The following is a 23,420-nucleotide window of genomic DNA, read 5'->3' as shown; positions in this document are numbered from 1 at the left end:
ACACTTGTGGGGAAGAAATATTTTCAGCTTGTAGCTTACTTATATGCGAAGGCTGTTTTATTCTTTTGAAATTCAAATATTATAGAGAGTCAGATAAAAACACGAGAAAAAGTGCTTTGTATGGGAGTAAACAAATACTTGTGTACGAAAAGCTAATTTTACAGTTCCTTCTTTTTTATAAGCTACTACGAAGTTTTTTTAATGGTTTTAGTCCCCTAGAAAGTAGTATTTAGACCAGCTTCTCGGGACAGATTCCGCAGAAAAGTTGCTCCTATCGTTATGAGCTCACGCTTGATTTGAAAAGATTTCTAATATGCAAGTGCAAATTTTTTTTAAATAATATAATACATTCGAGTTGAACTGTAAGAAATTGTATTGGCAGTTACAGTAGTAACTCTATTTAATGTATAAAAATATAGTTTTTATTTAGTATATAATGTTGTTATTATAGCATTCCTCTTTCTAAACTGAAAGATGTTCTTTTAAATTCTTATTATAATTATAAAAATATACATAATTGCAATTTTGAATTTTAGGAAATTCTAATTAATAATTATCTTGACAATGTAAAACATTTAGTTTGTTCGAATTGATAGAATACATCGAATTTTTTTGTCACTTCTAGCTAACTTATTTTTGCACTTTTAATATTAAATATGTTTTTAGAATTATTTTTGATTTAATACATTTAATTTTCGAAATTATACAATTCCGTTAAGGAATATTTACTCTGAGGAATTAATCTTACTTTATGATATATTACAAGGCTTCATTTTCCACCCTCTGTTATAGAACCAATAAATCTCTTGATCATTTTATAATGACTAATATAATCAAAAAAAGAGTTCTTTGTCAGAAACTAGTTATTTTATCACGATCATGTAAAGTCTTTGAAAATTATTTTACATTTTGTCAATGTATATCATGCTTAAAAATATTTTTTGAGTGCTTTAAAAGTACTTAAAAGGTGAAATTTTTTTGTTGAAAAATTTGGCTATGCGCCTTGTAGTAGTGATACTTGTACTTAAATTGAAACTTGTTGAATGATAAAAACTTGTTGAATTAATTTTTTCAATGTTTTAGACAAATTTCTTTATTTACTCTTTTTTTTTTCTTTTGATATACATAAGAAAAATTGCAAATCTTAATTTCTGCACTTAATTTTACAATTCAATTTCAATGAAATCATTAAAAATGGAATGCAGATTAGTTTCATACGTTAACTTTTACAATCTGAATGACATTTTTTAACAATCTAGAAATTTAAAAAAAACCAAAAAAAAACCACCCGGTTTTGCAAAAATTTCCCGGTAATTCTTTGGCAAGCCCTGTTAATTATAACAATTATATCAATGCTTACATTATACATAATAATGTTTTTGACATAAAATTGTTTTTTAATATTTTTTGATTTTTTTTTGGGAAGGTATATTCGATGATAAACAATCATACTATTTTTAAAGTCCTTAATTTTTTCAAAGAGAAAGTCCTCAAAAGTGCTTAAATTTTGCTTTGTTTAAAGAGTGGGAACCCTGTATTAATTTTAGTTTTTTAGATAAAGTATTAAAAAAGAAGAATATCTGTAATTTTATCACGATCATGTAAAGTCTTTGAAAATTATTTTCATAACCCTACATAACCCCTGTTGACTTCTACGATAAAAGGAATGATTTTAAATTTAATATAAATAAACTAATTACATGGAATTCTGATGTGTCTAAAAAAATTTATTTAAATATCATTTTCAATCAAATAGATGGAATTAAAGGGATTTTTAGCATTGTTTATTTATCCAAAAAACAAATGGACAAACTCCTTCAAAAATTTGATTAAAAACAATTGATATTCTAATAATGAAATTAAGTTCTATAAAAAATCATTGAGTAATTGTGTGTTATAATTATTAATAAGTTTATTTACACAATTTTTTTTTTTGTTATTTAAAATTTACATTTTTACCATTTGCAAATCTGTTGCTATAAATCTTTTAATATTCAATTAAGGATTTTTTAAACTAATGTTATTTTTTTCTTCATTGTTGCTTAGGTACATGATGTCAACGAATGGCTGCAATTGATTACCTTTTCTAGTCATTTATGGGTGGTGCAATCGAATTACAGGACCCAGTTCATGACATGAAAAAGCAGTCCACATCATCATGGAGCCACCATTAAGAGTGCCTTCTTGACAATTTGTGTCCTTGACTTGCAAGGCTTTGTTAAAACAAAAGGGAAACTTGTTTTTTTGGGGGGGGGGGATGAATGTCAAGGGTTGCTGGTAGAAACATTAAATTTGTTTATATGCCAGAAAGAACAAAAACTCAGAATGAAATATTTAAAGTTATGGATGAGATAAAAATATTTTTGATGAAAGTTATTATGAACTAATTAATGGGAAATATAGACAGGTACCTAATTATGTGACTCGGTGATCCAATATTTATATAGTATATATATAACCTTAAAATTGGAATAAGATAATGATGACTTATATTTACTGGCATATATGCACTGGTTCTTAAAGTAAAAATATTTTTTGAAGAAAATTTGTAATTTTTAAGATATTTAATCTCAAATTTATGTCAGTATAAGTTATATTAAATTAGAAGTCTGTTATAATTTAATATGACCTAATATATAGTTCTGTTAATATATAGTTTAATATATAGTTTATATATTATATATATATATATATATAATATATAGTTTATATTATATATATATATATATAATATATAGTTTATATATTATATATATATATATAATATATAGTTTATGTATAGTTATAGTTATAGTTTAATATGGCCTAATATATATAGGCCTGTTCCATTTTCTTGTTACTTCTATATTCAGATGGTTGTTGGTTTTGCACAATCTGACCTACAGTTTTCTTTTCTTTTTTTTTAGATAAAATATTTTCCAAATTTTGCAGAATTTATTTGCTAGGATTTTCTTTTTCTTAATACTTATTATTACCAGATCACACACATAAGATTTGCCATGAGCAATAAATCAGGAAAAGATATAAAGAATCTTGAATTAGATCCTGAAAATTAAAAAAGACACAAATGTCTGTCTGCTAGTTAGTTATCCAGAGTTGTTAACTTGGTGTTTCTAAAAAAATTCTTTTTTATTACAACCCTGTAAATGAGCTTTTTTTACAAGTTATATCTTTGTTAAATATTTCAGGGAAATTTACTTAATTTTTGATAGATTACTGTCAAAGATTTCATTTTAAAATAAACTTAATTTGCATTGATTCTTCAATTTTCAAATTTATCTCATTTAATCTCTTGAAATCTTTATTTAATTTGTGTGAAATTTTTCTTCCTTCTAAATAATGTTTCTTCCTTCTAAATAATGTTGTACCTAATTTTTGATGACCTTCTAAATAATGTTTATAAAACACGCAATTTAGGTATACACAGAGCTGTTGATATGGAATAAAATTCTCATTTTGCAATGTTTATAAATTTTTCTTTTAAAAGATATTTGGAAAGGAAAAATTTCTTTATTAAAATAAATAACATTGTTATTTTAACAAAAACAAAAAAACAAAAGGAAACCTTCAATTTTTTTAAAAAATGTTTACATCTATTTTTTTTTTTTTAGATGAATACTTTATTATGTATATCTTTTTAAGGCTCGAGTATGGCAGATAGACTACAGAGATCGAAGAGTAATGCAACCTGATGCGGCATATTATACAGAGGTATTTATTCCTTCAAACTATCGTTTATAACTTTTTTTATATTTTTTGTTGCTGAATTATTTCTACTTCTCAGATGACACCACCACACTGAGTATGCCTGACAACCCCATAAATGCAGTCACCACAAAATTTGTGCGTACATCAACTAACAAAATGAGATGTCCTATATTTTGTGTGGCAGTAAGTTATTTGCAATAAACTTTTGATATTGTAAGCATAGTTTTAAGGAGGAAATATGTAATTTTATCAGGAATGCTACTCTACATTTCTGTTCTCACAGATTTTAATTTAGAGTAAGAAATTTCAGAAATCAAAATTGAGTACAAAATATCAGGTTACAGAAAAGTCTGTGTGTTTTCGACTTTTTAAATTACATATTGTCTAAAAACATTTTCTCACTATGTGAAATTAAAGTTTATATTTCTGATTTATTTGATTTTTTTTAGTTTTATTTGATTTTTGTGACAAGTTTCTTCAGTTAATTTTGTTTTAAAAAGTTTCTTTATTTAAATCTTTTAAAACATTTCTTTATTTGATTCTTTTAAAAAGTTTCTTTTTGTGATTTTCGTATAACTTTCTTCTGCATTTATTACAGAGATCACTCAATGTACGTAGTTTTAATGTATGTTCGAGGAGGGTTATCTCCTTCTAACATATATTCTAAACGTTTAAATTATAAAAAATGAATAATGAAAACTTTTTCATATTTACCCCCTAATTCCCGTTCAATTTTTCATTAATCAAGTAATGTATATATAACTTTGGCGGGGGTTTTGACCCCCAAAACTACGCCACTGATATCACTCAAAGAAAAATTAGACTAAATTTATTGTGAATGACAATTTATATGTAAATTTAGTTGTTATTCATCTTTCATTATGCATATTTTGAACTAATGATTTCATACATTCATCAGTCTTAATACACTCATCATGATAATACATTTATCAGTCTTAACTAATTTTTCTGACTAAATGTTTGAATGAGAGAAGCAAATTGCAAATATTTTGTCATTTTCATGGAAACTTGCATGATGATTATAGTAATTGATTAGAAATGAATGTAACTAATAACAGATTATAATTAAATGTTTATCAACTATTTGTAATCAAGTAATAAAATATTATCACAATTTCTCATTACAGGCAGTAATCATTGCTTATAATCATAACAAAAAGTGGTTACAGATAATCACAATTACAAGTAATCAAAATCTATAATTGCAAGTAATCAGCACTTCCTGTTATCATAATTTGAGTTTAGGAGAAATCATAACTCTCAGTAATTATAAACTTATTATAACCAATTATCTTTAATACAAGTAATTATAAAATACAATAATTTCAGTAATGCAATCCTAATTTCACGTAGGTTTAATTACATTTTAATCAGGATTGTTGGTAATTGATTTCTACACAATGCATATATTGCATATTAAAATGAATGCTATTGTTAGGTATATTAAATGGATACTTTTAAGGATATATGTGCAAACATAGTTATGCAAATACATTGTACACACTAATACCTATGCATGTTATTGTATGTACATAAATGGGCAATTCTATGGTGACTGGTGTTACATTTTGATATGTTTTCTTATTTTTGAAATTTTTTCATTGATAAATTACATTGGAAGGACATTAGTAATGTGTCTTATTTTAAAATGCTCCTCCATCCATATGCATTAATGGGATGGTTTTTTATGATTTAATCTAGAGAAAGCTTTAAACTAACAGGAAGCATTTAAAAAAAATAATGAAATGACCTATAGAAAATGGCAAATAAAAAGAAAAGCCCTTGTGACTGATGTTACAAATACAAAATATATTAAAATTTATCTAAAGTTTTTTTTAATCAATATTATAAAATATTTAAAAACTGCAATTTTTGATTTTATATCTAAAACAGTTGATAGAAAAAAATAAATTTGTTAATGGAGGGAGGCTATTCTAAGTATACAATATGTAAATACATAGAGATACCTTGCACGGCATAGGTAAATGTACATTGTGTGTGTAGGTATATTGTGAAATCACTTACTTTATAATTAATTACGCGCTTGTAATAAAGAATATCCTAAATTTTAGTGGACACCTGAAGGTAGAAGACTGGTGCATCTAGTGGTGAAATGGATTAACTTTTCTTTTTGAAGCTATTTTACAGGTAAAATAATAGTTGTTTTCTAATTTTTTGTGATATATCTCTCTTATCCATTTCTTATGAATTAAAATTTAGTTTATCATAAAATTTATATTCACGTATGTTGCTTTTTATTCCTACATGAAATCAATGTTCATTATTGATATTTCACTTTTTTATTATAATTTTCAACTCCCTCTTTCTTTTTGTCAGAAATTGTCACACTTCACTACCATTCTTTGTCACAAATTGTCACACTTCACTACCATTCTTTGTCATACTACTACACAATCACCTCGTATATTACTTAAAGATAAACTGTTAAGTCAAGGGAACCCAAGTTAAAGCTCTCTGTTAAAGAATAACATTTATGCATTTTATAAAATATTTAATAATTTTTATCTAAATGCAGGACTAAAAAGCAAAATTTTTTCATGGAGTACTTGCATACCTTTTTTTTTTATAAAATGAATAATTTTTTTAATTAAAAATTAAATAAAAAGAATAAAATTATAAATTAAAAACAATTTAAGACAATTTTACAATGCTCCATAGTTTTTTTAATTTTTACAGTATCTTTATGAGCTGTATTTGTATAAACCAGTGATACAAAACTTTTAAGGGGAAATTGTTTGTGCATTGCTCAGGGAAACACGCAATTTATAAGTGCGTAAAAGAGAAGATAAACTGTATATTATTTTTAAACTTTTAATTCCTACTTCACAATTAGTTTATATTGTGATCATTTGTAATATTAATTAATTTTTTTATAAATTCTAAAATATGTAAATTTTTTACAGTGCCTTTGATGACCACTTATATTAATTGAGGTTCTCATTAATTGAAGAATTGAAACAATTCTAAACATTTAATCATTCAGTACTTAGGAGCAGTTAATTTAGGTAACTTTATGCTTTCCTGTTCAACGGTTTGAATGTCACTCTGATTGGGACTATTTAGAGAAATATTAGCTTCCTGAAAGGAATTATTTGAATCAAGTTCTTTGTTTAAATTCTTAATGATGTTCTAAATTTTGTTCTAGTTATTTTTTTCTTTGTACTCTTCTATACATTTAAATTCTCTTCAGTGTCATCGATTTTGATTAACCCCTCAATCTGAATAATTCTTGAAGATCTTCCACACTTATGACCGGTTTTAGAATGTCACTTTCGATTTTTGCAATTATCTTTGTCACCGAAGCTCTAGCGATGATTTGTCTACTACTGAGAATATTTTACATCTGCACTGTGGGCTGTGCGAGCCTGGTGTGTAATTCGTAATCATCAGCTACCCCTGGGATTCGAACCCGATCCACCTCGTGAAGATTCGAGCGTTCTATCTCCTGAGCCTCCGTGGCTGTTTAAAATAATTTTATTTTTTTAAAAATTATACCTTTTATTTATTTTTCTTTATAACTTTTAATGGTCTTATATCAGGTGGGCATGATTCAGATAATCTAATATCCATATTCATTGATGAATGATTTTGTGAGAGAAAATAATAAATGTTTCTAATGTGTTAATATGTCAACTATACTGAAGATTTGTTTTAATTTTTGAATTGTTTCGAACTAATTTTATTTCAGTTGATAACTTCTCACTGCTTAAACTTATAATTTAAATTTAAGCAGTACTGTGCTTTTCTTCGAAATTAAACCGCAATATATTATTCAATTTTTAAAGTGTTTCAAATAATTTAACAGTCCAAACAACTTAAATTTGTGTAATTAAGATTACTGCTATAGTTGATATTATTATGGAACTCAATATTATGAATTTAATACAATATACTGTTTAATGTTTTAATAAAATTGATATTATTATACCATTTTATATTACCCCCGTTATAAATCAATGTTCTTAAATTTCTCCTGTTGTCCAAATATAGTTGATTCTTGTTGTTGTCGGCCATTGAGACAGAGCTGGTGCAATTGTTCTTGTTTTCCATCGTTGGCCAATAATTCTGCCACTTCTGCTTATAGGGCAAACCCATTCATTTCTTTACAGAATTTTGACCTGAACCACAGAATCTCTAATTCAGTACCCCAGGGGTATTGATTTGTTATGGAGAACTTTGTGACCTGACAGGTTTAACATGCACCAGTCATCATTTACTACACTCGCTGGCTGGACTCACAAATGTGAGAATTTAAATGTTTTATTCTGAAAACCTTAGTTATTTATAGAGTTATAAAAATTTGTACTTTATATTTGCCATTTACACCACAGTCATAAAATATTTCATTTCCATATAGTTAAGGTAAAACAGTAGATTGTAATATGTGGTAACACAGTGGTAAAACAGTAATATGTGGGAGCATTTTGCAAGATATTCTCCATTTCAGGCTTCTTTTTTACCCTCTGAAATCAAGCTGAAAAATCTATTGATCATTTTATAATGGCTCATTTAATCAAGAAAAGAGTTCTTTATCAGAAACTAGTTATTTTATCATGATCATGTAAAGTCTTTGAAAGTTATTTGCATTTTGTTAATGTATATAGTGCTTAAGAAAAATTTTTGATTTCTTAAAAAGCATTTAAAAGGTGTTTGCTTTTTGTTGAAATATTTGATGAAACTTATGTCTTGTGAGTAGCATAATTTGTTTGTATGACATCTTTAAAATCAACTTTTTTTAGTTTCCACTGAAGGAAGCAATATGAGTTATAAAATGTGCCCCATCGTCGTAACATTTTTTTTCTTTAAAAATTCTCTAATTAAAAATGGATTGTTATGTGTTTCAATTTTACTTAATTTTTATTCAATAGTCTGATAATAAATTTTTGAAGCGACAGATTTAAAATATTTTACTTGAACAAATAAAAATGTGTTTCTTCTAGCTTGAAATAAAATTGTATTTGCATATGCATATCTTTATAAAATTTCAGTATGCTCCAATTTCCTATTTTTCTGGCTTGATTTGCAACAAGAAGAGGAAATCCCTAGCTACTATAAAATTTCCTTTCTATGTTGTAAACAAAAATACACATAATCTTCTTATAATTGCTTCTCTAATGCTTGCAGCTATATAACTTTAAAAAAAAAAAAAAAATTTGCTTAAGCAGTTAAAAAGTAAAAATATTACATTTGCTCATATATGAAATTGTTGCATTATAGTACACTAAAAATTTAGATATTTTATTTCTATGTGCATTTTAAATGTTTTATATTATTATTTTAGATAATTTGGATGTTCTGTCACTTTTTTGTTGTTTACAAAAACTTTGATTACACATGGTTCAGAACCTGAGGATACTTTATTAGGTATGAATGTTAATTCTTTTTATTTGTTATTTTATTTGAACTGATTAAATTAATGATACTTTAATAGTAAATTCATTAAACCAGTGCTAAAATTAACTAGGTGTTATGTTACAAAGTGCAGAATATATTGTTTCATCCAATTAATTTTTGGATCCCATGTAAATTTTGTAATGGAATGTCGAAAAATCCATCAATAATTTATTAAATATATATGCACATAAATTTTTTAATATTAGGTTATTTGGGGTTAATATTTTTAACTGTTTAATCTGTTCAAAATGAAAATGTTGGTGTTCATGTTTTTGTTTTACTTATGTAAAAACATATTTTTACAGAATTTATATTATCATGTTTCATATTAGCTTAAATAAATGAGGCTAATCTGAAGTAATTTGTAACTGATTTTTGGCACCCAAAATTTTGAGAAGCCAGTCCTAAATGTATGCTTGATTCTTTGTTTCGGTTGCTAAATATATTTTTTCTTTTATTTTATCTTAACCTTCCGAAGGTTTTATTAATAATAAAAAAGAGTAGACGTTAGGGAAATACCCACTAATCTATGAAGTGATATTTATTCTGTAAAAATTATTTACTACATTTAAAAAAAATATTTTATAATATTTTAAAAGTTAAATTATAATAGTATTGTAATTATCAAAAACTACAATTTTTGCGATCAAAACAATTGTAATGAAAAATATTTTTAAATATGATTTTAAAGGCAGGCTAGATTGAATTTACTTCTTTTTTCCTTACTGCATTTTTTAAGGTTTTAAGAATACATTTAATGCAGGGTAATATGAGCAAAAAATCTTAACTTTTAATTTCATTTTGGATTTGTTTTGTATGGGCCAGAAAAAATCCTTTTTTTTTTTCTTATTAAGAACAATTCCGTTTTTATTTTATCTGCTTATGAATAAAAAGTATTTAATGTTTTGAGTATTTTTTTAAACTAAATCCTATCAGAATTATACAAGTTGAGCATTGCACAAAAATAAACTTTTTCTTGTTCAAACATTAGCTTATTTAATGTTTATTTATTTATTTTTCTTGCCATGTATTATAAATATGTTTGTAACAGGTATAAATAATTGGATCATTTCTTAACAATGAACACAAAATCTTTTTTATCATTCTGGAAATTGCGCAGTTTTTGCATTATGTTTCATATTACCCTCATTATTCTTTGATTTCATTTTAAATATCCTATTCTATTTAAATTGGACCTACTTTTTTATGAAAAATCTTTTATTTTATTTCTTATTAACAGAAAATTAATGAACCCAATTAGTTCTCATTCAAAGTTTTTGGTACTTCATTAGATGTTTTATTTTGAAATTTAAACAAACTAAAATTAAATTTTTGCAATTGATATTTAGTATAAATTTATATTGCAGATGAATGTAGCCTTCTTCCAAACCAAGTGCCAATAATTGAATTATGAACACAAGCTTTAGGTGTGTATTTTGCACTTGCATTTGTGAACAATAACAGTGTAATTATTTATCACTTTTCTTTTTTTTTTATGATTTCATTTGAAATTTAAAATCTAGTCATTATCGTAAATAACAGGAGTAATCTGCTTACGCATTATAATGCGTCAATTGTGGCCAAGGTTGTAGAGGAGATGTGAATATTAAGTAATCATGATGCATTACTTAGACATGTAATTCTCAAATGCAGAAAAATGAAGGAAATGAGCGTGCTAGTAGATTTATGTCGACAGAATTATAAACAGATTTTAAATGTATATACAGTTTTAAATATATATATACCCGTCAATGACGATTTCTCACTTTTAGCGTCTTTTCAGCTTGGTTCTATTTAATCTTCTATATTAATAATGTTAAAAAATCATGGTATTTAGAGGGTCCTCTAATATTATTGCCTTGAAATACCATGTTTCAACAACTTACCATGTCATCTTTCAACAAAAAAGAATAAGTATTTTAGAATTGTTGGAAAATTCTTTGTGTATTCTCTCTTTATTAAAATATCATAAAAACTGCAGCTCTTTTGAGTGTTCATTATAATATTATATTTTGTTTTGCTGCATGAAAACTTGAAATTACTAAGATACTTAGAAAAGTGCTCAGGAATTGTGATGGAATAAAAAAAATTATCATTAAAAAATTCCTTGTTAAGCTTGTTGGAAAAAATACCATCGTTTGCAGACTGCAGGGATGCCACTATAGAGTCAAAATTTGGCATGTTAGAAGGTTTCCACGTGTTTGTTTATAATTTTAACAAGGAGATTTTTTTTTAAAAATTTCAATTTGTTCACGAATCTTTCAATTTTGAAAGCTTTTTGTATGAATTTTTTCTACCTTTTTTTTATTTTCATTGCTTTACATTACATTTTGCTTTTTCTGCTCAAAAAGTATTAGACTTAGAAACTTGAAACCAAGAAAGCGTGTAGAAATGTGTACAAGGAAAAAAAAGTATGATTCTATTGTTATTTCGAGAATTTACTACAATTTCAGCAACTGTTAAACTTGTAGTAAAAAAAAAATAACTGCTGAAATGCAACTACAGATTTAAAATTTAATGTTCTGACAGCGAACAGTATTTATAATTTTATTTAAAAAATCCCATTTGTTTCATAGTCATTGCAGAAAAAGGTGCCTTTTTGTGATTTTTTTCAGGTTTTTTCACTTTAAATATTATCTATTGTTGTAGAAAATTTATTCCCCACGAAATCTTTATTTATTTTTCGTTACTTTATTAACTCACGTATGAGTAGTTATAAATCAAACATTACAAAAGAGAGAGAGAGATTATGTGTTGTCAGATATAAATCTTTACAGTGAAATTTTTAAAAATATTAAATAAAACTTAAAGAGTGCTAATAACCAGGGGTCTGTTTAGAAGAAATTTGGGTCCGTTAACCGACCCTTCACAAAATAATTTATCTTTTAATTGGACCCTTCACAAATTTGTTTATCTTCATTATTGTTTTATTAATCGAATAAGCCCTTCCTGGGGAAAAAAAAGACCATTCAAAACGAATTAAGTTTTCCCAAGTTTAAATTCCAAATGTAGTATTCTAAGAAAATATTTCTACTTTTACAAGCATTGTGCGCACATTCTTAATGCTATTAAATGATATTTCTTTTTTTTTTGTCGATAAATAATTGATCAATTTATGATTCATAATCAATTAATTATTCTTAACATTAATTAATAGATTATTAAGTAATAGAAATTAATTTCTAGCAATTTTTGAAATAAAATATTATAAATTTAAGAATTGTTTAAGTTTACTTAACGTGTAACACATTAAAATTGATACATAACTAAATTGTGTTATTTAAAGTATGTCAAATGAAATTATTAAAAATGTGTGTGATTTTGTTTCCATTATTCGTCCGAAATGAATATTCTATGTTGAGCAGTATAGGCTAAATATCAAATATTTGTATGTAGCATCTCTAATTTAGTAGCAGCCATTGTTGAGCAGAATCTTGTATCTATTTGCAATTTAAAAACTTCTAAAAGAGGCTTTTAGCAATTTTTTCAATAACAAGACCCTATTTGCACAAATTCTCAAAAGTAGGACTCTGGTTGAAAGAGTATGACTTACCGCTAGTTTTATATTCACAAATTATGTGTAGTTTTTTCACAATTTTACAAAAACAGGACCTTTTACAATATGTCTGGACAGACCCCTGATAACCTTTCTCTATTTGAATTGATATAAATTTTGTAAATGAGTAAAATTACTTTTTATTTATCTGTTCTGATTGAGTCACATATACTGTGTTCTTTTGGCTAAACTTTTTTTTTAAAGTCCAAAGGATTATTTCATATAATATAACTCATGATTGTAAAGGGTGCGCCATTTGTTTTTCTCATAGACTGCACCAAAAATTATTCTAAGTATCCCTCTCTCTCTCTCTCTCAAAAAAGAAGTATAAACACCCAGACCTAGTCCATGCTATTAAGGCCAATTATTTAATGGCTGGAACACCTTTTTAGATCTGTTGACCAAAACTCTGTAAAAAAGTAACCATTTTTAAACCGGAAGGTACAAAAAAAAGGGTCGTCCACCGACTAGGTGGCTGGACGCAGTTGAGAAGGACCTAAAGATAATAGGAATAACTAACTGGAAAGCTATGGCACAGAATAGATCAAGATGGCAAAAACTTATTGGAACTCCCTTGGCCTGTCATAGGCTGTAGTGCACAAAAAGAAAAAAGGATTATTTTACAAATTCAATTCATCCATTTCGTTATGTTAGCAAATGTTCTTGCATGAAGCTAAAATGATTGTTTATTTAGAAACCAAAATGTTCCATGTGTTTATGCAAAATATTGACATTTAAGAAGAAGTAAACAATGGTGAACGAGAATCGTTTGGGGGGATTGGTGAGCAAAGCAAGCAGGGGTCCAAGCCTTCCAGTAAGATGAGAGTAAACAAACAAAAATAACAAAATGTAATTAAATTTGTTTGCATTTTCATGGGAATTTCAATTATAATGGCAATTTTTATATCTCCGATATAATGACTTCTTGTAATTTATGATGTTTCTGTCCAATTTGACAGCATCATCATATCAAGGTCCTACTGTATGTATAAAATATTTTTCTGAATAAATTATAGAGGTAAGTTATAATAAATCTGAGTATCAAATTACATCATTGCTTTGTTGCAAGTGTCTTGATTATTCAAGTTCTAAATTTCTTTGTTTTTTCTATCATTAGTGAGAATAGTTATAAATGTGCATATTAATAGATGAATAAAAAGTTTGAGATTTCACATTCGAAATAGGGAACCCACTTCTAGTGTAAGGAAATTTGGATGTAATGTTTCTTAAGGATCAATATTTTCTAAAGTCTATGGAAATCTACTGGGAAACAATAATACTATATTATTTGTTTTCTTATCATGATGCTTTAATATATGTTAATTTTAGGTGTTGCTAGCCTAACCCTGTTCATGGTGTGTAGCGTTTTGAAAAAGTGCTTAAAGGTGCTTTTTTCCGATTTTCGTTATTTAAAAGCCTTTTAAGGTGCTTTTTCCATAGGGTGTTTTAAAAAGTACTTAATTTTCCCTTTTGGAAAAGGAGATTTTTTTCTTTACCCTGTCGGTTTTTTCCACGTATTATGCAAAACGTGGTTTTCTTATACATACTTTTCACATTGTTGTATACAACGTTTTCACAATTCATTCAACCACAACCCATTTTAACAATTAACCACAATCCAACTGTCAGTTTGAAGAAATACTTGTGAGTCCGTATGAGCGTCTACTGAGCTGAGTTCAGTGAGATTATTGCGTTCTGTATCATATTCCAATATATCATCTTTTCCAAACTGACAGGTAATATTTAAAAGAAAAATTAAATGAATGTAAAGAAATTTTAATGATAAGTAAAATTTTATATTTTTGGAAATATATATATATATGTTACAATTTTTGTTTAATTATACATACTTTTACGTAACATTTTCTTCAAAAATGGACAAATATTTTCAAATATAATAATGTGCATAATATTTCTATTCAGGAATATATTTCAATATCATAGATTGAAAAGTAACAAAATTCATGCCAATTTAGTTTCTGAATTGCCTATCAACATAAGTACCTGAACATTGTAATTTTTTCAACAAAACTTTTAAAAAGTTTTAATAAATACAAAATGTATCACCTTTCTATAGATCCAAGAAATTTTACTTTTTTGTCTAATCTATTAAGATTTAATAGACAGTTTGAAATTGTAAAAATTTGATTTGTTGAAGTGTGGAACTATCCACAAATAATTCTACCAAGTGATTGAAGTATCTTATATATTCTACCTACTTTTTTATTTCAGAATTTTTAGGACTTTTAAATATTATAAAGAAAAAAACTTGAATTCAATAACCACAGAATTTTTAAAATGCCTAATTGAGGAATTGAATTCAAATTTATATTTTTGGAAATGGCATTTAGTTGCATTTAAAATTAGTAATACTTCAATCAAAAATATTAAAATCTAATTAAAAAAAATAATTAATTTACAATTTTAAACTAAATTTTAAATTTTTTTAATGGGCTCATATTATGAAATTATTTTATTTGGGAGTTAAATAACTAATCTAATTTTGAAACTAATAAAAGAAAAAAAATATTTTATTTAACGTATGCTTCTATTAAATTGCATTTTTTATAAAATTTTAATCTGTGATTTGGAAATTGTGTTTTTGAAGTTTTTTATGCTACTATGCAAAAAGCTTTTTTTTTCATAACTATTGTGGCAGGGTTCCCACTCAAATTTCAGAAATAAAATCCCCATGCTTTGCCAGGAAAATTTTTCGAAATTCCAGAATATATTTTTTTAATATGAGGCAAGATCTCATCAAATATATAATTTTGTATACAATAAATTACAATTACTTTTTGATCAAAAATATATCATATATTATTTTTGTAAAAAATGACATTTCAGTAGATGGTTTACCATGTAGATTTTGAAATACACAAGTATATAAATTATAGATAGAAGCAATATTTTAAGCACAAAATCTGAAAAAAATTAAAAACTCAAAGTAGCATAGTTCATCAATAAATCTATTATTAAAGAAAAAAGTAATCTTACATCTGATTAAAAGCCAAACTTAATTTATGCAGAAAGATTAAAAATATTGTATTAGAACTGAAAATATTGTTAGATTGAAGAAAAAATTTAAAACAAATTTTTGAACAAAAAGTAGTTTTTACAAATTGATGATATAATTTTAGTTTTAATCCAAAAAAGTTTAACCATGTTGCAGTAAAGCTTTTACTAACTATTAACTTTGTGAAACTTATTCAACTCATCGGCTAATTATCATTATTTTCAAGAATCGTTCCAGGTGTTGGCCAAAACTTGAAAAAACTTTGCACAAACCTGAGAAATAATCAATTTTAAAATTGATGATAACAATTATTAACCAATGAGGCTCCAATGTCTAACATATATTTTTATTATTCTTTGTAAAATTTTGCTATGATTAAATTTTGTTAAAAATATTAATTTGTGAAAAATATTTTTGTTAAACAATTTCCTGTTTCAAATTAGTTAAAAATGCTTAGTTTTTAAAAATTAAGCTTGTTTTTTAAGCTTTTTGTTATTTTCTAATCATAAGTTGGGTGCATGATGGCAGACTAAATAATTATTAATATATTGCTTCATAAAAAAAAAATTTTCTTTCCAATTTCTGTCCAAAATAATGCTTCTGTCTAAAATTCATATAATTGTCTACACTAAAAATCCACATGTTAAGCTTATTTGAATTTTATTTTTTACAAAATTTGATATTTTGCAAATTTTCTATCAAGAACTAAGTTTTATTGCCAATTGAACAAAAATGTATTTTTTTCTGACAAAATATTGCCTTTTATAACAAAAGTGTAATTCAGAATTTAATTAAATTTTAATGAAAATTCTGGAAAAGTCAGGAGATTTTATTACTAAGTTTGAGTGGAAAATTACCATAATTCTTATTATATTCATTTTCAGCTTGTGCAGATGCCAATAGAGTAGATGCCATTCCAAACCAGTAAATTGAACTGTCTTCTTTAACACTTAATTTTAAGACTGATGAAACAAGGAAAATACGTTCATCAAGTTAAATATTTTCAAAATGATAAGTAGTTTTTCATTGCATTCCATCCAACATTGGAGAAATAAAATAACAGTGATTTTACATATTGTCCCAATTTTGGGTTTACAACTACTCGTGTTCAGCTCTGTCGCCTTGTAATTTTGAAACTAATCCAGAAGACAAGGGAACTCCTGGATCAAGTATTGGGAGAAATTTGCTTCAAGGAGAGCTTCTTGGTGGAACTAACCTGCATTTAATTTACATGTAGAGGAAAACCACGAAAACCTCCCACGGTTAGACAGATTAAATAATTATACAATGATAAATCGTTATGTATATAATTATACAACATACAAAAATTACGGTTGTATACTGAGAGCAATTAAAATAATTATTTTAATAATTGTTCTCTCCCGGTACATTATCTTACAAGTGATGTATTACATCCTAAGCTAACTATATCAGTCTTGTGAAATTGAGGAATGGTTCCTTCAATGGTGTGAACCATACTGTTGTACTATAAAAACTCAGGTTGAGAATTGTACTCAAACTGTAAAAGTAAAGAGTTCATGAACAAGGTTAGTAGCCAAATCTTAAAACAAAAAATAAGCACCTTTTAAGAACTTTTTAAGTACTCAAAAAATATTTTCAAGCACTATATACATCAAATAAATGCAAAATAATTTTTATAGACTTTACTTGATCATGATAAAATAACCAGTTTTTGACAAAGAACTCTTTGATAAAGAGATTTTTCGGTTCGATATCAGGGGGTGGAAAATGAAGTCTGAATTTGAGAATATCTTGAGAAATGGAGCAGAGTCTTATAATTTTTTTAAAGGAAGGCTGCAAGACGTTTCGAATTCGTAAAATACTTTTTATATTGAAGTTTTAGTAAGCTAAACTCAATAATAAAAAAGTATGTTCACCATCCTGTAAATATATGAGTTCATTGTTTTATCTGTAAATTTTTTAATTTGATCTGTAGTGTTGACATTTAATGTTAAAAACATATATATTTTTTAATATTTTTGAATACTTTGTTTTAATTATACTTGCGTTTTTTGTATTAACGGACATGTAAATATTTTTTTAATAAAATTGTTTTTTGAAAATAGTTAAGCTTATTTTTTGATTTGTTGCATACAAAACTTCCATAAAATTACTGTTTATTGTAATGTGAAAAAGGAAAAATTTTGAAATTAATAAAAATGAAATTGGTAATACTTAATACTCTGAGCTAGGGGTCCTCAACCTTTTTGTACCTAAGAGCAAATACCAGAATATCGGTCGAATGGCGGGCACCATTTATTTTTTTAAGATAAATTTGTAGTTGGTAGACATAGGTAATAATACACACTACATGTAATGCACAAAAGATTTAATTTTAAAAATTAATTTAATTTATGAATAATTAATATTAATATTGTGTAAAATAAATGATCACTAAATAACTTGCAAAGCAATATATGAAAATTATTTATAAAATATATAAAATACAGTCAATGTGATCTTTGGCATTGCATTTCACTGACCAGCGCTTCAGAATCGGGAGAATATGATGAAATTCCTGCTTGCAAGCAATCGGCAAGATGTTCATCTTTAAGTCATGATCCATATTTTGATTTTATGATATTCATTGTCAAAAGTAATGATTCACACAAGTATATGTGGAACTAAAAAACGACTTTTTTTTATATGCTGCTCTTTTTAAGAAGGGAAATTTATTTCTGTATTCCGGAATTTCCCGTTTTTCTGATTCAGATATAATAGTTTTGAGGATAATGTGATTCTGGAGGTACAAAATTTCTATCTCCTTACTTGAAGAAATTCTGAAATGTATGTTGCTATTTCGGTTACGTTTATTTTGCTGGCCAAAGGATTTACAAAAAAAGGTGACTATAAACTCCTTATGATATTGAATTGTTGAAATCGCTTTTCAAATTGATCTTGAAGTAATTGGAGGTTGATGACAAATGTTTATTAGTCAATTTCATTGCTGTCTATCATTTTTTTCATGTTTGAAAAATGCACAAGAGACTTCATTTTCAAATGTGATATCCACAAAACCAGCTTAGCTCTGAACGAGATCATAATCATTCTTGATATAGGTTTGTCTTTCCCTGCAGCTAAATTATTTAGTTTTTCCATTATGTCTGTTACGAAAGACAAATCTGCTAGCCGAAGAGGATCACTAAGTTCTAAAAATATTTGATTTTTGGCAGCAAGATAATTTTTTATTTCTTCAATTAAATTTATAAATCTATCAATATATCTGTGGGGATGTAGGTGTCTTTCCTGCGAATTCTATTATGGTTGTGTTTATCAACAATATTAAAAAAGCAAAAAAATTTGCATAGCATTTTATGGGAAAACTGAAATATTTTATCGTTAGGCACAAACAGGGGGCACACCAGAAACCGACCGACGGGCGCCATGGTGACCGTGGGAGAGTAGTGCAGGTGTCTCCAGGGCCCGACTTAGCCTAATTGGGACCCCCTTTGCTTTACTACTTCAGTAATGAAGAACCGAACTTTATGGAGGTATTTAAATTTTTCTCCTCACTATAGGTATTAAACTACTATACTACTTTTTTTTACAAAAAAAGTAGCACTCTACACTTCAAACTACGAATAAATGTAGTGACTACAGTAGTTTCACAACTTGTAGTGCTCTAATTCCGACCACTGAGTTCAAAGGATTTAAACTATGATTGCAACCTATTAAGAAAGTTCATATATTAATTGCACTTTGCAATCAGGAGCAGTGTTAGAACCTGTTTCGCTATTAAAAATTTAACGAGTGCAAGTAATTATAATTGTGTCTTAAAGTCACGAATATGATTTTAATTTATGTCTGGTATTGAAAAGCCAATCTATGTTTGGGTTTACGTCTATCAATGTTCTATTCCAAGTTTGTTGAATTTCGAACCAAGCCTAGAAGACAAAGAAAGCTCTAGATCGAGAATTGGGATAAACTAGAAAATTTTTTTGATAGAATTTTATATGGAGAGGAAAACCATGAGAATCTCTAACGGAGCCTTAATGGCAAAGGAATTCTAACCTTTGATCATTTGATTTAATTATAACTGTAAATGATAATGATATTCGTTTCATTTATAATTATTTATTCTGATCGTATCTTATACTAACCAGAAATCCGGTTGGCCTATACTCGTGCAAATCCAGAAGCCCCTTTAAAGACAAAAAAAAATGTCCATTTTTGGGTTATTTATTAAGACTATAAAAATGAGAACTTTTTTTTACTCCGTCTACTATATGGAATTAGCAATTAATATTCCAAAATATTAAGTGAAGAGACCGGGATAGCCTGTTTGGTAGGGCACTGGGCTGATGTCCAAGAGGTCGTGGGTTCGATCCCTGCCGGCCGAAGACTCCCCGTGTAGTAAATGGTGACTGGTGCACACTAAATCTGCCGAGTCACAAAGTCCTCCATCTTCCCATAACAAATCATATCTCTGGGAGTACTGATCTAGGGGTTTCCTTGTGTTCTGGATTTGGATCAAAATTACAAGACTACGGAGTTGAACATTAGTAGTCGTAAACCCAAAAATTGGGTCGGTTGTTCAACGACGGTTATAATATAAAATAAAATATTTAGTTAATACTTTTCAAAGAAGGACAAAATTACAGTATTCATGAAAAGAAACTATTATAAGTTTTGTTATTTGCACTTTTATTATATAAACAAAGTAATCGTTTCTTTCTTTGAGGTGTGAGGTATTAAAAAGACCAGAACGGTAAAGGAAAGAACAAGATAAAAAGTAGAAAGAAAAAAAAAATAATAATAACAATTTGCCTCCAAAGACGTGTGATATAAATTAAACGAGGAATTGAGTATCGTAAATTCAAAAATATTGTGATTCATTTTAAGAACTTTTTATACGAACTATTAAACGTAAACGTATTTTTTCCACTCGATATTTTTTTTTTTAATCTATCAGACTTTGTTTATCATCGAAAGCAAACCAAAAACCCCTTTGAGAACCTCGTTTTCATTTTAAAGATTGAAAATTAGCAAAATATAAAATGCTTTATTTTAATTAAGTATTTTAAAAACAATTCTTACACTTATCAATGAAGCTCGTTAAATTTAAGATAATTTGAGAAGAAAATACTTCTTAATAATTATTTATTATTTTCTATTATTTATGGCAAAATTTAAACTACAAAATAAGTTATTTTAAATGGCAAAATTAGAATAAAATCTACGGAGTAGTTCATAAGAAATCAAATTTTAAGCATACGTTTTTTTTAAATTGGATAACTCAGAAACCGTTTAACCGATTTCGTTCAAATTTTGTCTCATTTAAAGTGACATGCTTTAAAAAGATGTAAAAATTTACACATCATACAATTTAAAAAAAATTGACAATTATTGAACAAAATAATGAAAAAGAATTTTTTTTTTTTTTTTGGAAAGTATCAAATTTTATAATTGTGTGAAAAAATGTTTTGGCTTGCTTGATAAGTCCGCGAAATACGGAAAAAGAAAAATTAATATTAAGGGACCCAAACGTAAGTCTAAATTATTGGAACCCTATTTTCCACAATTATGGCTACTTTGGTGGTCAAAAATCTATATCCGTTAACAAAAAAAAAAGTTTCATTAAATAGAAGAAAGTGCGTTTTTTTTTTTTTTTTGTCTGATTTCGTGACTTAATAGTTAACACTAATTCATTAACATATTAAGTTCCGATTCAAAGCCCTATTAATTTAAACTAAGAATTAATACTTAAAGTATGTATAAATCAACTCTTAATTTATAATTTAAAGAGTAAAAATTTCCACAGTGTGTGTATAATATTGTTTTTAGAGAGATGGCCCCTGAGAAAAGTAATAATCCGTTGACCACAAAATCGTCGATTCGTTTCTGATTTAGTGTAGCTTATTTATCAGATTAGCAATCAATTTAATCTGACACAACTCGTAGGCAATCATTGAAAATATGCAATTTTAAAGTACGTTTATTTTTTTTATAAATAACTTAGTGAAATCAGTGTTTTTCAAGTATTCATTCTAAATTTGAATTTTTGGATAATTCAAAAATTTTTTTACCTTCTCCTCTGAATTCGAAGCACTTTCGAGTGTATGTGGGCATTAAATAAATGAAATTATACCTTAAAAGTGAGGAATATCATTACTATTCTCATTACTTTTATTATTTTTTTAAGCAAGCACATTAAAAAAAACTGTGATTTAAATATCATTATTTTTAAGCGCAGTGTCAAAGAAAGTTGCATGTTTTTTATTAGAGTTATAAAATCGTTTTAAAATTGTGTCACAGAAATAAAAATTAAAAGAAAAATTTTGCTTGAGAATGAAAACGATATTTTAAAAGACACAGTTGACAGACACAGTAAAATTTGATGAGTAAGTTAAACATCTGCTATCAAAAGAGGCATATCGTATTGAAAGAAATGAAGACCCCGTTTTGAAATGGAACGAAACTAGATGCTTAAATAAAAATAGTCGTACAGATGAGAATGTGGTTTTTAAAATGTGTTTCAGTTGCACCGCAAATAATGATTTAAATTTGATTTAAAATAATTTCGATCACCGTGATATATAAATTTCTTTTTTGCATTAAGCTTCCATCACCTCGTTGTTGTTTTTCTTTCTTTTTTTAGTGTGATTCACTCCACAATTTCAATTTATAGTGTGATAAATATTTAAAACTATCACATTTTTATTAAACCTAAATAAAGTGGTTATTAAAATTCATTTGATTTATTATTATTTGTTAACAGGAACTGGTTTACAGGAGGGTATTCGAGGTGCGTTCTCAAAACCCCTACTCGAGCTTGTAAGAAAAGTTTTGCTCGAGAATTAAAAATGAGAATTGAGTTTTTTAAAAAGAATATTTTTCTGTTTAAGTTTAATCGGTGTATGATTATGTTATTAAGCGTTAAAGTTAACTTTCAAGCTATTTACATTATATTGTCAACTTTATTTTAAAATGATAAATATATTTAACGTGAGTTGCAAAAAATTGTGTTAGATACGAGATAGATTGTTATGATTCATAAAATTATTACCTCCAATAAATTGAATACTAAGTGCTTTTTGAAGAAAATAATGAATTTTACGAATGATATTTCAGAATGCAATCGATACTTTGATCGACGTCATTCTCACCAACATCTTTAACTGCGTCAAATAAATGTAAGAAATTTTTTTTCCGTCATAGTTAAGCTAAATTTGAATTTCTGTGGGGTGCACTTTTAAATAAAGCTTCAGGTTGTAGTTACAATTTGTAGTTCTTTAAAAATTAACTGTTGACTATAATTTTATTTTATTTTATAACCGTCGTTGAACAGCCAAATCAAGTTTGGGTTTATGACTACTAATGTTTAACTCCGTAGCCTTAGGAAGGTGTAGAAGACAAGGGAACTCCTGGATCAAGTATCAGGAGAAATTTGCCTTCGTGGAGGACTTTTTGATGAAGCTAACCAGCATTTGCGTTATATGGAGAGGAAAGCCACAAAAACCTACCACGGTTAGCCTGTGGGCAAAGAGACTCTAATCCATGATCCATCTACAACTGAGGATATTTTACATCAGCACTGTACAGGAAACTATTTTATTTTTTTATTTTATAACCGTTGTTGAAAGCCGACCCTACTAATGTTCATCTCCGTAGCCTTGTAATTTTAAACACAATCCCAAAGACAAGGGTCGAGCTAAACACAATTCCAAAGCTAGATCGAGTATT

At 26.9% G+C, this 23,420-nt stretch overlaps 1 long non-coding RNA gene across 3 annotated transcripts; it reads left to right on the top strand.

The window, feature by feature from the left end:
* The first annotated feature begins 10 nt into the window (after window positions 1-10).
* Window positions 11-17,802, top strand: LOC147816247 (uncharacterized). 3 transcript variants are annotated; one of them, XR_015431937.1, is made up of 8 exons: window positions 11-405; window positions 2,047-2,407; window positions 3,643-3,711; window positions 3,785-3,891; window positions 5,802-5,877; window positions 9,032-9,114; window positions 10,512-10,571; window positions 16,601-17,802. It is a non-coding gene; the product is annotated as an uncharacterized LOC147816247 (long non-coding RNA). The 3 variants fall into 3 exon arrangements; XR_015431935.1 differs by having other exon boundaries at window positions 12-405; window positions 10,512-17,802; XR_015431936.1 differs by having other exon boundaries at window positions 13-315; window positions 10,512-17,802.
* Window positions 17,803-23,420: the final 5,618 nt, after the last annotated feature.

This window comes from Parasteatoda tepidariorum, chromosome 2 (assembly GCF_982258835.1).
Source record: "Parasteatoda tepidariorum strain Cologne lab strain chromosome 2, Ptep-v5.0, whole genome shotgun sequence".
NCBI lineage: Eukaryota > Metazoa > Arthropoda > Arachnida > Araneae > Theridiidae > Parasteatoda > Parasteatoda tepidariorum.
The sequence above is the reverse complement of the archived record's forward strand: the minus strand, read 5'-3'. Positions and strand labels throughout refer to the sequence as shown.